General features: G+C 45.5%; 1 long non-coding RNA gene across 1 annotated transcript; it reads right to left on the reverse strand.

Annotated features, from left to right (window-relative positions):
• Positions 1-255: 255 nt before the first annotated feature.
• On the reverse strand, positions 256-8,842 carry LOC118173518. Its single transcript, XR_004754261.1, has 2 exons — positions 8,740-8,842; positions 256-1,738 (listed from the first exon to the last, which is right to left on the reverse strand). It is a non-coding gene; the product is annotated as an uncharacterized LOC118173518 (long non-coding RNA).
• Positions 8,843-15,536: the final 6,694 nt, after the last annotated feature.

The raw sequence follows: 15,536 nt of genomic DNA on the forward strand, positions 1-15,536 counted from the left end.
GGTAGGATCCCAAGCCTGTAGAATCGAAAGGTCTTAAGACAGAAAATGCTAGGGTTTGAAAGAACATCAGTTCTGGATACAAACCCAAATTCATTGCAAGGTCTGAGGAGTTTTTCCTTGTTCCAAATATCAGATCATCGCCTTGTGCTTAGCATGAATACGTGGGACAAAAAGCCTGAAGCTTTCTGACCGACCCCAACCTGCAGCAACACGTGGCTCTACTCAAAGTGCTGTGGGAAGACCTACACTGCATCCTGTCATCTCTGCAAGCTATTTCATCAGTCACCAGGCTGTTCTGCAACATGCTGAACAGCAGAGTTGCGTAAGCTGAAAGAAAGTGAAGGCAAAGAGCAACTTTGGCAATCCCTGCCCAGGACAGTGAAGGTGATGAAGGCTGGGAATGGTGCCACCGTTCGGTCACATTACAGGTGGCGATTAGATATTTGCAGAGAGTTTTGCAGGTGTTTGCGATCCTGAGACAAGGAAGCAAAGGCTCTGAAAGGAGATTTGTGTGAGCTCTTTTATTGCACCAAGCTGGTTGAGCAAATGCAGCAAGTGGTGTAAAGTTTCATGGCTGTGGTTTCTCCCTTTGCTGGTGCTGATACCACAAGATAAAACCGTGGTTTATAACACCTCTATCAGAAAAGTGATTATCAGCACTAATCGTAATCAACGCTCCTTTGCAAAACAACAGCCCAGGTAGGGAGCTGAGCTTGAGGGAATGGATTTAAATCAGCTTCGTTGACATTTGGCCTGATTAGTGTAACTGGAAATGGGCTCCTATCTTGTTTAAAAGCCTGGACACCTCACCACCAGGAGAACCAGTCTTCACATTAGGTCAGGGAGGGGAAACAACCCCACGCCATGTTTTCTTGCACTTCCATGCAGCTTTGTCCTGTTCTGAAAGACACCTCACAAGTTTACAGTGGCTTCTTTGGGCATACAAAAGCGGTTTATTTTTGGCATCCTGTCCACAGTATTTCAATTAAAAGATGCCTCACACTTGTCACCGAGCTCTCTGAAAACCAATGCATGAAGTTATTTTACAGCAGGACCTGAGATGGAGCTATTGCGTCCTCATCTTTTCATTCGTCCATGCCTGTTTTGTTTCCATGCTCTCCTACTTTGAGGGCTACACATCAAAAGACAGTTTCCAGGAGCAGAGACAAAGGATCCAGGTAGGAAACAACTCATGTGAGCAATCTGAGCAACACACTCATACTGCCTATGATCTTGGGACACACCCGACCTGTTTCACATTAAACGCAAGCGAGGATAGTGCCAGTGAAAGGTGCTGAAGTGGCGGAGGCTGAAGTCCCATATTGATCTCCCAAACGGGCAACGGCAATGCAATGTGCCCCAACCCTGACCCCCACGACCAGCTGCTCTCTTCAGCCCTGGGCCTCTCCATTGAGAAAGGCAGCACAGAGGGCAGGCGGTGTCACCGGCCAGGCAGAGGACCTCTATTGCTCAGCAGCTATGTGCACTTATTCCACCAGGAGATGGTTGTGTTTAACATTGCTAAACATCTCCTAAGTATTTTTATGGCCCATAACCTGGCCTTACATTATCCACAGTAAATATGCAGGGTGGGAGCTTTTTTGCACGAGGGCAGTACCAGGGTTTATTTCCAGCAGTTCTTGCAGCAGCATCTTGCCTGCTTCAGGGATGCCAGGGAGCACAGCACCAGTTTGCTGATCACAGGCACTAGTGCAGCTGGTCCACAGAAGAATGTTACCTTCAATAAAGATTAAAGCAATTAAAAGCTGACTCAAAAGCTTTGTGACAGGATACAAAGTCTTTTTCCCTGAGATAACTGGTGCTATTTATATGGCTTTTTTTGTTTGTTTGTTTTTGACTAAGTCACGATAGTTCAGGTGTTTCCTAGGTAAAATGAGCCACGTTCTTGCCACTCAGGGCTTCAGGCAATGAAATCCCAACAACAGTTGCCTTCAGCCAACTGAAGGGATGAACACTCACTTTCTAAGGTGGCATTCCATGCTGAGTCACAAACCACGTTTCCATTATCCTCCCAGCAGCACAATGGTAAGAGGTATTTTACAGGCAGTCTTGAAGACAAAATCCTTATGACGGATTCAAAGTCAGAGAAATAAAAATAACGCAGAAGGAGAAAAAAAAAATGAAGAAATTAAAAAGCAACTGCAGTGCACTGATTGGGGCCCTTTGGGATGCTCCAGCAGAGTCAACCTGGGAGCTGACAGATAATCCCAGGGCTTTGACTCCAACAACTTTTGCCAACAGCATCCTTTGGTCCTAGTACATAACCAAACACCTCTGAAAGGGCTGGTGGAGACATTCGGGTTCCCTTGTGGCTAATTATAGATTTTAAAGCTGTGGAGGGAGCGGGTGTTTCCCCTATAAAAAAAAAAAAAAAGTATAATTATACAACTCCACACCCCCATGCTTTCTAATGCAACGCACATAGGAAATCTCATACATCAACTACAAAGTGTGTATTGTTCTATGTCAGCAGATAAATAATTCACCATCTGAAGACTTGGAAGCTTTTCTCTTAGCTCAGGATTATTGTTCCACTTGATGCATGAAGTTGGCAGCTTTTCTTTCCTCTTCTTCCCAAGAGAACTGGATCACTCCAAGACTTGAGTAACATCCAGGCTAATAGCTCACCAAGATTTTGAGAGAGAATGTGTGTGTGCACGCGTGTGTGTACACACATGCATGCCTGTGGAAGAAGTTAGGTGGAGAGGTGATTTCATTTCTCTTTTATTGTCGTTTGTTTTTAATTATGTACTTTTCTTCCTCAAGCGATGATGTTGCAACTGTTGCCTCTTGAACATCTTCCAGACATGTTTAAGATCTATGATGCTCTATCAGCCAAAAGTTTTGAGGGAGGAGGAAAAGGCCATGTTTCTGTTTTATGAACTGTTTTTGTTTTGCCTTTTTTTTTTTTTTTTAATTCAGCATGGATTTATATTAACACACATCTGACCACAATATTACTGTGTGATCAAGGCTGTCCTTTGCAGCAGGCTATCCTTGCTTGACTATTCCAGCATGGAAAGGAACACAGGCTTTCTGGCAGGCATGAACCTGTCTCATACCCCATTTCTTCAGACCAAGTGGAAGTCCAGATCCTTATCTGATAGCCCCATTCCTACTTCTCATTAGTGCAGGAAAAAAACAAAGATCAATATGGACCTCTGTCAAGAGAGCAAATTCCTAAAGTGATTATGCTTTTATTCTGATATACTTAATAGTAATTAAAATTCTCTTGAAGAGGAATGTTTTTCATTGACTTCAGCAGGCTTTGGATGAGAAACAGTCTGGATGTTTTTGACAAAAATGTTATTTTGACAGAAAATGCAAACTCACTGAAATTGAAACAGTTCCTGGGAATAGCTTTCACATTGACAGCTCAGGAAAAATGTTATCTCAGGTCCAGGGTGTACTTCTCAGAACCAGAGCAGGAAGTAAAAGCATGAAGCAGCAAAGCACTGTTGGCCAGGCTGTCCACCCCAACACAGGAGACTGATTAAGGCAGCCTGGGTTCAGACTGCTGATTGAAATATGCCCCAGCTTCCCCAGGAGAATCCAAATTTCTGGAGCTTTAGCTAGTTTCAATGGGCTGCTTCTGCCCTCCAGTTTAGGAGCTGTCAGTTCATCTCACCACGGAGCAGGACTATTTTAGAAAGCTTGAAGTGTTCTTTAGGATAGGAAAAAAAATAAAATCCTGCCAGTTGTACCGTAAATCAAGCCATAAAGCTTTACATTTTAAAAAATTGTGAAATACAGCTCAAACAAGATGCCCTCAGGGCTGTGCTCTAAAGACAGCTTTGCCATCAGCTTTGATGAGCGCTCAGCTATAAATCTGTAACCCTACATCTCATTAAAATAGCACTACCTCTCAGAGAGGGAACTCTTCCTAGAAAGAAAAGTGCATACTGCTCCCCCTCTAAACTCTGGACCTCTGCATGTGTCAGAGATAGAGATACAATTGCTCGGACATAGCAATACAAAACAATAGTTGTCCTTGAAAATTAGAGAGAGGAACTCAAACACAGCGTTAAGAATAAAATTAAGAGAAGGCAAGCAAACTGAAAAGTTTCTACTGCTGCAAAACCAACTTGCCAAAACCTCATCTGGCTTTAAATGGCACAGCTGCAGTGAATCCAACAAGGCAATATTGATTTACACCAGCTGAGAAGCTATCCCAAAACTTGTTTGTAAAACAGAATCAGCATCTAGGGTAAGTTTCAAATGCTTTAAATTTGGGAAGGCTCAAAGAAGAAAGGACCTTCTGGCCAGAAGCTGTATTTGAAAGGGACAGAAGGGAAGGCAGGTGACATTTGGCATGGTGCTGCATTCAAGCACGTGCTGGGAGGAGATGCAGATGAAAGCTGTCCTTCTAAAAGTCAGTTTGCATCGCACTTCACTCTCTGGTGCACAGCAGATTGAAGAGGGCATGCACGTTCTTGTGCCAGAATTACATTGCGTACAACGATAACTCAGCAAGGAGAACAAACGAGTCTGTTTGCTTTCTTGAAACAACATCACTGAATGGCTTAATGCATGTCAGAAGGGCAAAAAAAATATACTTTCCTCCCCCCCCCCCCCCCCCAACTGTGCGCAAGAGCCGATGGATTGGGATGGGGTTGTGCAAGGATTGCAATAAACGCCGTGGTACGCTTCCAAGCCTTGTTTGTCTGAACAATTGACTCTGAGCACAGACACTTATCAATAGAAGCCTAAACAAATTTCAGAACAAGCTTTATTTTATTTTTTTTTTGCTGACTTGAACATCAAGGTGTTCCAGGGTTGCAGTTGCTGTAGCAACAGGAAGGAGCTTTATTAAATGATCAACCTGAAGGCCAAAGCTATCAGAGTTGAAATGACCAAAAGTTAATGTTTAACCTAAATCCTCTTATTTGTTTAAAAACATGCAGCTCACTTTGTATTAGCGGTTGCCTTGTGGAGCTACTTCAGAAATAGCTGTGCAGCCGTGAGACCATTGAAATTTTCATACGTATCCCAAATAATGTCCAAATCCTCAGTGTCACAGGCTCCAACAGCTGCTTCCTACCAGAAATCACGTAACACTATACTCAGGCAGGGAGCTGCTTCCCCTGATCTTTTAGGTCTGACAATCACTTGAAACATGTCTAAGGATGTTGTTCTTAAAGATTTCCACAAACTAATGGCACTACACATTATTTTAAGAGCTAATGAGAATGAGTGCAATTCATTTTTAACCTCATTAGAGTCTGTCCTTTGGACAACTGTTCTGGGATGAGTTACGCTTTGTCTTGAGCCCAGCAAGTAGAACCAAGTGGAAGGAGATTGCTGTGGCAAAATTAAGTGACCCATTCCCTCCTATTGCTTAAACACGTCTAGCCTCCCGCAGTGCTTTTTCAAATGTCTGGCAGGTTACTCCTTTCCCAGCTTTCAACACTACCTGAAACTTTTCATCAATGAAAACCTGTCAACAGCCAGGAGGGACCCCTTAGCTGAGGCTACTTTATGCTTGCCCTCCAGCTGAGCAAGGACACCCCAAGGAAGGCTGCAGAGATACCTCACTTGGTCAGCTCCTATTTCAGGATCAAAGCGACACATCTTTGGCAGTCATATACTGAAGGAGGACTTCTGTAGACCACTGCTTTTGGCAATTTCTTGCAGCTCTGACCTGCCCAGACCAGGTCCCACATGTCTCTGACTACACCTATTCCTGTTGGACACAGTTCTTAATGAAAATTAAAAGGAAAAATGCTACTTCCTACTCCCAAACAAAAGAAAAAGTTCTGTCTGACCTGGAGAGACTCCTCTCCCAAGAGGGAACTGCAAACAGATCTCAATTGCAGATAGCAGCCACTAACACAACATACTGTAGTCAGGAAAATCACCACGTAAAATAAAGCTGTGAAATATTATGATATTGACCAACAGTTTCACAAAAACAATCTTTATTGCCATTGCTGGTGGAAGAGGGGAACCCAAAGCTCTATAAATACATTAGTGGAGCCAGGCCCAGGTGCAGTTGCCTGTCATGCGCTCAGATCATGCTTTGATGAAAGCTTGTCATCACCTTTGCACTATTACAGCTGGAGGTAGTTGATGGGAAACTTTGTCTTAGTCTAATGCAAAACAATTTGTTTAATTATAAGAAGGTATCATCCTTGCTTGAGCTGTTGGGTCTCACTTGCAGAGCTAGGAAACTGCATATAAAGACTAGAGACACCCAGACACAGTCCTGAAATCGGCCACACACCTTAACACATCCCAGTCAGATACTACCTTGCTTTCTTTTTGCTATCCTTCTGTCCCTCATTCAGCAAGTTTCAGCTGACCTTGTAAGGGGGTAGAAACACGAGTGGGGCTGGGAAAGCCATACACCATAGATTGTTGGCAGTGATAAGAAGGCAAGAGGAGCCATCAGGATGGTCACCTCCAGTTGTGTTTTTTTTTTTTTTTTTTCTCCCAGCTACCTCTATCCTACAGCAAGCATACCACACTCGCCATCAGGGCAGCCCAACCCCTCCCCCTAAACCCTACACCAGGCACAGTCATCTTCAGCTTCCTCCCTGTCTCCTTTGTCCTTTCCCCCCACGTTACAGCTCTGCCAGTAAATGAGCATGGGTCCAACCAGAAAAGGTTCACTGTAGGTCACCTCTATGCTGAGAAAGGACTGCTCTGCAAGGCAGCAGAGATATTTCCACAAGGGCGAGGATTACAGCGCATGCTGAGCCATCCTGAGGAGGAACCCTCCAAGTGGTAAACCCCAGAACATAAACAAACAAACCCACCAAAAGCTCAGCTTCACTACTGCACTATCCCATGGCTGCTTTCTGAAACCAAACTCCAAGGAGGAAGTGCACTTGGACTTTGCATGCACACGGTCAGCGTTGAAAGAGGCTGGGAAGGATGCCTGCGAGTCCCTTCTCCCAAAAAACACTCCCTGTGTTTCAATCTAGCTGCAATCTGCAGACCTGCAGCTGTTGGAGTCAGCTCTCCCCGTGCTTGGTAATCTGAGGCTCTGCAAGCGAGCGCTCACTACTTGCCTCTCCTGCCTTCCTAAGGCAACACTTGCTCAGCAAACACAAATATGTTTACCGTGGAAACTTTGTACTTGCCTTACTGCCCTCGCTCTTTGCCAGGTGTTTTTCTTTTTATACCCACAGGAGACGCAGAGCCATGTTCTAATATAGAAATATAGTTTCGGGTGCAAGTGTTTATTAATAAACAGGTGGGCAAATCTATTTGCTTACTGCCTCATTTGAGTGATTTATTCAGTTATTTTTAGACCTCTTAGACTTAAAGCAGCAACATCAGGGACTGGCTATTGTAATAAAACCAGGCTACAGCCACAGGCTAATTTTTCCAGAGAATAAAAGATAAGTACACACAAGGGCACCCAGCATCAGTTAGCCCTTTTTTCTCTCACTGACTTTAAATTGGTGTTTTCCAGGATGTTGCCCTGAACTGCTGGGGATAAAAGAGCAGGAAATTCAGTGGTTAGGTAGACCAGAATCTCTTCTAAGGGCTGCAGTACAGACTCACATCTAAGTGTCCTGGTAGTACAAAAATATACTGCTCTAAGCAAACGTATGTATAGAAAAGGAGTTACGTATGTACACGTGTGAGCATAAGACTTCAAATTTTTATTTACTGACTTTAAAAAGGAGTTTGAGATACACCTTAAAACCCACTAATATCACTTGCAAAGTGGAAAAAAAAAAGTGCAAAGCCTCCTGTCCTCAGGGGACTGCTCCCTCTTCCTGAGGGTGCAGCCCTACACAGACCTGCAAGGAGGGGACCTGAAGGAACGTGGTCAGATGAGAAGAGGCTCGTGAGATGGGACCCAAAGAGTTCCTCAACTATTATGGGTGAGGGTCTCCCAAAAGGTTTCACTGATAAGGCTGTTCCTGGGCCCTGCCTCCCCCTGCCCACTGTGTGGAGCCTCCCTGAGATGACTGTCATGGGCTTTGTGTCCCCCAGGGATGTGGGCTCAGCTGAACTGGCATTTTTGCTGTTCCTAGCATCCTCCTGCTAGCCTGCTGCAATAAGCAGAGCTGATTGTTGATTTCAGCCAAATCAGCAAGCATAAATGCCAGTAAAACAAGACATTGCATACATCCCTCATCTGGAAGTTATTTTTGTTTGTATTTATGTTCCCGCATGTTGTCAGGGTGATGTCTGGGCTCAGGCCCACACGTGGAAAAATCTGGACTGTGCCCTGCACTAGGAAACTCTCTCACTCAGAGGCTAAATTGCATTTGCTCCTCCTCACTTCCCCAAAAACAGCCTATATGCTTGCCTTTAAAGCTCAGCATACAGCCTCCTCTATCCCGAGAGGGATAGATAAAGAGTTGAGAAGAGGTTTGTTTTCACAGTATGACAGTGGAGCAGGAGGAAGTCCTAAATTCTGTGCCAGGAGAAGAGAAACAAGCACACATCCAGACAGGAGCATGATCCCTAAGTCACACTTCGTGGTGCAGCCTAGTTCTGGCCACCTGAACAGAGCCAGGGGCCGACCTCATGTCCCCATGGGCTAGGCCAAACTCAGCCCAGGCCCTGAACTCAGACACCTTGGTCAGAGCACCCCAGCTTCCTCCCAGACAAGCACGAATCATCACCATATGGGCTCAAACACAAGAAAACAGTCTTGACCCTCAAGCCTCTTTCACCCCTGCAAGGACCCTCTTTTCCTCAAAAATAACCTCAAGGGGTTCAACTACATCAGTGACAGCCTCCCCAGCACAGTACCTGCTGAAGGCTCATTCCTGAAAACATCTCTGCACAGGCCAGATGCTCCTCCCTGCAGTCTCCTTCCTTGAGGGGTCTTGGAGGGGCCTGCACCCAAACAATTGCCCCAGGCCAGCCACAAGCACCCCATTACCACCCCACCCAACCCCTGAGCTCCTCCCCTTACAGGGGCCTAGAGGTGCCTTCAGCTGAGGTCTCTAATTAGCCCCAGACCCTTTGGGGGAATCCCAGTTCCCACCTGGGACCAGCCTGAAGTCATCAACCGTGAGCAGGGAGGTGCTCAAGTTCAAACAGGGTGAAGCCATGGCTCTGACAAATTCAGTAAGAATTTAGCCTTCATTGACAGAGCCGAGACTTCACTTGAGTGAGACCCTTTTTTTTTGTCTTGGTCTCTGCACTTGGAGCCTGAATGGGACAGGCTCCAAATCCATGTCCTACTTATCAAGCTGGCAGCCACAGGCTTGCAGATCAAACATGAGGCAGGACATCAGGTCTGCAAATCACGTTTCCACCTCTGTCAAGGCGGCCACCAGTGTCCCTGTGTCTGTCCAAAAATGTAGGGGAGTTAAAGCCACTGTATTGCCTAAACAATATCTCTGACCAGAGAAAGCAAAGCAAGGTGGAGTGTACAGTTTAGAAACGACTGCGAATATGACCTAGAAGATCTGAACATCTTTTCTCTGCAATATTTTCTCTTTTCCCTCATGATGGTAGCTGTCCCATTGCAACACTAGTCAGAACTATCACTGTGTTGTGGCTGCTTCCAATTAAAGGGCCTAAAAACTTTAGCTGAGTCTTCACATCTCTTCAGTATTGCATTTGCCCTGGAATATGAAGAGGGCCTTGTAATGAAAAATCATATTTCTGGGGTTGCTGAAAAGTGAGGGAAAAGTCAAATTCAAAGATAGCTGATGAGGTTTGAACAAAACCAGCCAGTTGTCCTGAAAATTCCCATTTGACAAAATATATATCTGGAAAATAAAATAAATAAAAAAAAATAATATAAAATAAAATAAAATAAAAATTAAAAAAAAAAGACAAATCTGAAGCTTATTTGACAGGAAAGGTTTTTGACTGGTGTAAGACCTTGACCAGGCAGGAGAGAGGAAGCTCAGGGAGTAGAGACAAAAGGGTTATGGAGAGTCATCCACTGCCTGTACTAACCTTCATGACCCATGGTCCCAGGGCTCCTCTGTTAGTGTGGACACAGATGTGACTCATAAGGGCTCCTCAAGGACAAAAGTTGAGAAGTGCTTTCACTGGATTGCACTCCTTGCTCTCCCTGCATAGCTACATGACCTCAGTAAGTCCCCAAACAACACCTCACTTAAGTAAAACCCTCCGCAGGCTATGAAGTTTTGCATACTTTTGTCTTTTACATTAGCTTGTCAATAGAGCTTTTCTGGTAAAATCAAGACATGTTCAGTTCACAAGGGAAGCCTCAGTAGCAAGAAAACAAGAAAGGAGCACCATTTCAATATAACCAATTTGAGGGACCAACCCAGTAGCTCTGGGACCTGAACCAGGACAGCCAACATCCCCAGTAACTGCCTGCCACCACATTAGCAGTTCAGCTCTCTCTCATGCTCCCTCATATCTTCTTGTGAACAATTTTGGCATTTCCTAGTGATTTTAATAATAATAATAATAATAATAATAATTTCCTAGTGAAATTATGCTTTTTTCTGGGCAGCCCTAACTGTTCTTTCTTTGTCCTGCCCACCTGATTAAACTGCCTGCCTCTACAAATACACTGCATCTGTTTCACAGAGACCCTACTTGTGAGGTTTCTGGGTGGATTACACGTACTTAAGTAGTCACTATGAACAAGGCAGGCAAAAACGTGTTTCTCAGCAGCACATCTCTCTAGCTAGTGACTAGTTATTTGTTGATCCAATTAACTGCCTTGAAAACAATAATTAGCACTTATCACAACAAAGAGTAGAGTTTATTAATTCCAACACAAATTATTTAGCTGCAGAAGTTGAATAAAAGATCAGAATAAACAGCAGAGATTAAATTGGACTAGATCTTCTGTACCAACTTTCAAAATGAGCTCTCTTACACAATCTAAAATGTTTGTGTTAATAGATAACAGCTAGATAGATAGCTCACATACAGTGCATCAGCAACTGGTCATTTTCTTTAAAACAAATGAGTTTGAGGAGATTCCTGATAAGCAGAAAGTTTCAAAGTCAAGGAAGGAAAGGTTGCAGGCAGATGAATAGGAAGATCCAGCAAGGTCCACGTTGGATTTTAGCACAAGGAATCCTCTAAGGGTGCTAATCAGCTTCATACCATAAGGGTGAAGTTTTAAACAATGTAGAAGTGCTTTATGGAGTGACAAAGTCGGCAATAAAAGGAAATCAAGCTGAATTTCTTGCCACTTACTGTGGGAGCCAACATGGCCCCCACAGAAGAAGAATATGAACCCATCTGCAGAGGCCACCTAGGGCCATTGCAAGGACTCAAAAATCCACAAGCAGATACAGCCAAGCTGTCCCCTCCTGTTCCCCAGGGTTCTGCAGCAGTCACAGGGACCACAGTACACCTGCTCCAATGTCACTCATGCTACATCAGCAAAATTAACACATTTGTCACCCCTTGTGCTTGACCTGATGGTCTTCTACAGTACAGATCTTAGGCCTATCCAGAAGGCTAAAATGCATCCCCACTTCTCCCCAGTGTGCTTCAATTAATTGTATCTACACATCAGTCTACTTGTTTCAAAATCACATCATGTGATGAAGGTCTGGACCTGTGAGAAGGAAATGTTGTGTTTAGGTTTGCTGTACAGCTCTGCTACAAGCTGCCCAAGAAATACTAGTCAAATCATTTAAATCAATTTTCTGCCTTTGTGCAATGAAGGTGACAACTACTCTTCAGGGGGCTTGAAAGGCTTAAATCCCCAGTGGGAAACATATTCTGCTCTTCAGCTGAGAGATGCTAGTGAAGTGCCAAATATTGATATTAATTTAGCACAGCTAATTTGTTCCATGGAGATTAGCATGCGACTGCTGGAGCAAAGCGAGGGAGGTAGCTCAAGCTCTCCCTGGATTCATGGTCCTCCAGCCACCAGGGATCCGTGGCAGGGTATCAGGTAACTCTCATGAAATCACCAGGACTGATTCTAATTTGCTAATCATTTCCTGAGGCATGACACAGATTGATTCGCATTAAATTTTCATGTGAGGTTCTTCTGATCTCATGCACAAGCTTGGACTATCCGCAAGGCATTGCCAGCAATACTGAGCAAGGGGCAAGCACTCAGGCAGCTGGGCAGTGCTTGGGAAGGGCTGTTGTGAGCTTTGGTGGTCAAAGAAAACCCACTCTCCCTTGAAGAGAAATGTGTTACTAATGTGTGTTTATTTATCAGTTGTTGGAATACACTGTGAGGAGACTAAAGGTCCCAGGTGGCAGGTAAATGAACACCCTCCAGTTGTGCCATTAATTCCTAGGGAGTGAGAGGAAGAGCTCACCAACTTACCAGCTGTAAATCACTAACTGGCTTTTCTGGAGAGGACAGATTACACCTCATCTCTTACAGCCAAAGCTGGTCCACCCCAGCAACCCTTGCCACTTCTAGAAGAGACAGACATCTATCTGCCTTTCCATCATCAGAGGCTGTTCCCCCGTCAGCTAAAGCAGAGAGATCTCACTGTCAGCAAGGGGGTCCCTGCATCAGCCCTGCCCCAGGATGTTCACATCCCACCTCAGCCCCGTAGAACTGCAGCACTGCACGGTCAGACCCCAGCTCCCGTCCATCAGCCCGCATGCAGACGCACTGCTGCCCTCAGCACAGTCTGGGTGTTTTTCCAGCCTCTCTGACATAATAAAATTTCCAAGCCCTTTGCCCTCCCTGATGCATTATCTGCCACCAGGGACAGCCGGGCTGAATGAATCAAGCCCAGGCCAGCTCTCTAAGGTCCAGGACATACTGTCCATGGAAAAACAACACACACCAGAGAAACAAAAAGTGAGAGACTACCTGGCTGCCACTTACAGTCTTCTCAGAAAAAGCCAGCAGTCAACAGCCAAACCTGAACATTCACGTCACTCTTTCACTTATGGAAGGCGAGCATACTGAATGCCTGGACTCTTTTCAGCCCCACAGCCCCATCGCTGCATTTTCAACCATAACATTGGAATAACTAGGAGGGCTCAAGCTGGTGCCTGCTGGAGTCAATAGGAGATGCAGGTGCCAGAGGCTTTTTTAGATGCAGAACAGTGATTCTTTGTACCTTTCTTTCTGTGGGTTGCTGGACTCCACCCTCAGTCACATGCAAAACAATTCCTGGATAGATGCTTCCACTAAAGATCTGAGTGTTTTGTAATTACTGAGTTTCCCGGTATCCGCGTCATATGGATAAATAACATTTCTGCTTATGGAAGTGCTAAGACTCACTCGAGGCCCCTCCAAGAATCAGCTATAGCGTCAGGAAAAGCGGCATCCTTATAGCAGGAAGGCCCCAGGGGACTCAGTGTGATCCCAGCCCTGTCTCTCCATGCCTGCCAGCTGCCCAAGGCACAGCCCAGGGACTCCCCTCCGTGCCAGCCCTGCCACGGAGCTGCAGTTGCCCCAGGGCTCTGCACTCTGACTGCCGCTGGCTGCTGGCTGAGCCCACCCTCCTGCTACACACGACGCACAGCCCTTCCTGCGTGCAATGAGCCTGTCACCTATTCATGCTGGAAAAAGACCAGATGGGGTCTGTTACACCGTAACATGCTTCACTTTCTGTTTTCAGTCCCCTCTACGCTCCCCTACAAGAAATTGTAGGCCACATTCACCTTGATTTTCTCTGCCTTTCAGGACAGGTACAATTCCAACATGAGCAGAGGAAGTTACCGTCAACTAGTGCAAGCCAGATGAGAGCAGGTTCCTCCAACAGTTACTTGCCACCCCTGCATTTCACTCCCATTTTACCTAATGACTTGACTCTGCAGAGATGCAAACACTGCCCTCTGCTCCTGCTGGCCAGAGCACTGCTGGATGTTGCTCTGCACTGCGGGATGCTTGAACAGAGAGCTGGGGCTCAGCAAGATGCTGGCCAAGGTATACACGCTCCATAGGGCAGGACAGGTGAGCTGATGAAAGCTCTCCACAGCAATGTCTCCAAAGGCCAAGTTGTAGCAATGTAGGAGACCAAGTACTAGCATAGCCTTTGAGTCAGCCTGACTACAAAACCATTAGAAAAGTGGTACTTGGGCAGGGAATGCAGCAAGAGCTGGAGGATGTGCTCTAGCTCCAGCTGGAGGAAGACCTGCAGAGCTGGCAGAGCAGATCGAAGCTTATCCCAGGGAAATGCTGAGCACTGAGTAGCTACAAACCTTACAATATAGGAACATTGGACCAGCAGAGTCACTAAGTCCTATCTCTGCAGCTGCATGCAAACACACACTAGATGTTAAGGCCATAAGATTCTTTACAATATCTATTTTTCACACACCACACACCCTTAACCCCCCTCCTCCCCAGCAAGCTACAATAAAACTAAAACCTGTGGGATTAGAGGCTGACAGCCACAAAAGCACAGATGTCCCAGAAGAAACGACTGAGGGAAGCCAAGCACTGGGAATTTTTTTCTCTGGGTAAACCATAGCAGTCACTGTCCTTGGCTTGCACTGAAGTCAGCGGGAGCTTAGCGCAACTCATTCTTTAAGAGCAATGTCTCTGAATAACAAGAAAACACAGCATGGCAATCACTGAACTGAGTGAATAACGGGTTTCATAGGTGCTGTCAGAAGGGGAGGAGGAAAATCCCGGCTGGCTCCAAACAGCTATGTGCCTTGGCAGGTCCTTGGTATCTCTCCCAGACGGGGAGGGCAGGTCCAAGCCGATTGCCCATGGTACAGCACATCCAGGCTTACATAACCCAAGGGGCACAGGGTAATAATTAACACTGGCTTATTGCCACTGGCTTGGTGCTGGAGTCACCTGGCTGTTTGGATTAAATGTATAGTGGCCATTTAGACAAGGAGAAGGTTCCTGGCACAAGGATTTAAGTGGAAACAACCCCCAGGGAGGGCAGGGAGCAGGGGACTGTTGCAAACGTAATGTGGTCAGGGGAGCAGGACCTTTTTTAGGGAGCTTTGCCTGGGCGAGTCCCAGGAGCAACGTACCAGCAAGCAAGCTCTCATTTCTCTCTCCTTGGCATCCTGTCCAAAAGCAGACACTATCAGCACAGCTCGACTTTATCTCATGCCCCGTCTTTACCTTTCTTTGCTTATCTGATGTCTCACTTACACGTCCTATCACTCTTTGCCTTCTATAACCTTCTGTTTGCTATTGATATGCAGTCTGTGCCACTGTCTGGGGCAAAGGAGATTTGGGACTTCTTGGTCCTGTTCCCACTTTCCCTCTGTTTTGCTCTGTGGTCTCAGACACATCACTTTACTGCCCTCTGTTTAGACACAGGTCATTGAAGTCAGGTCACCTTACAGAAATGTCACTTTACTCTTATTCCTTACACTTAGTCCTTACCTTGAGAATGACCTTCCCAGACGACTGTTCCTCCACCACTAGCTCTAATGAAGAGCTTATAAACAGCCAGAAATCGCCAGTAAAACCATTCAGAATTACACAGAGCACTCACAAGTCTTAGGGACCGGCTCACAGTCATTATATAAAGGCTGTAGTGCTGCACATGTGCCCATTCATGCCTCAGAAAGCCCATTAGAGATGTCTTAAGTCAATGAGACTTAGGTATATGCATAATGATGCCATGCTGTGCTTTACCGTTCAGAGTTGCCAAAGCAAAGACATAATAAACCTATCTACAGATGTAGCATCAAAGAAC

Source organism: Oxyura jamaicensis, chromosome 12, assembly GCF_011077185.1.
Source record: "Oxyura jamaicensis isolate SHBP4307 breed ruddy duck chromosome 12, BPBGC_Ojam_1.0, whole genome shotgun sequence".
Classification (NCBI taxonomy): Eukaryota; Metazoa; Chordata; class Aves; order Anseriformes; family Anatidae; genus Oxyura; species Oxyura jamaicensis.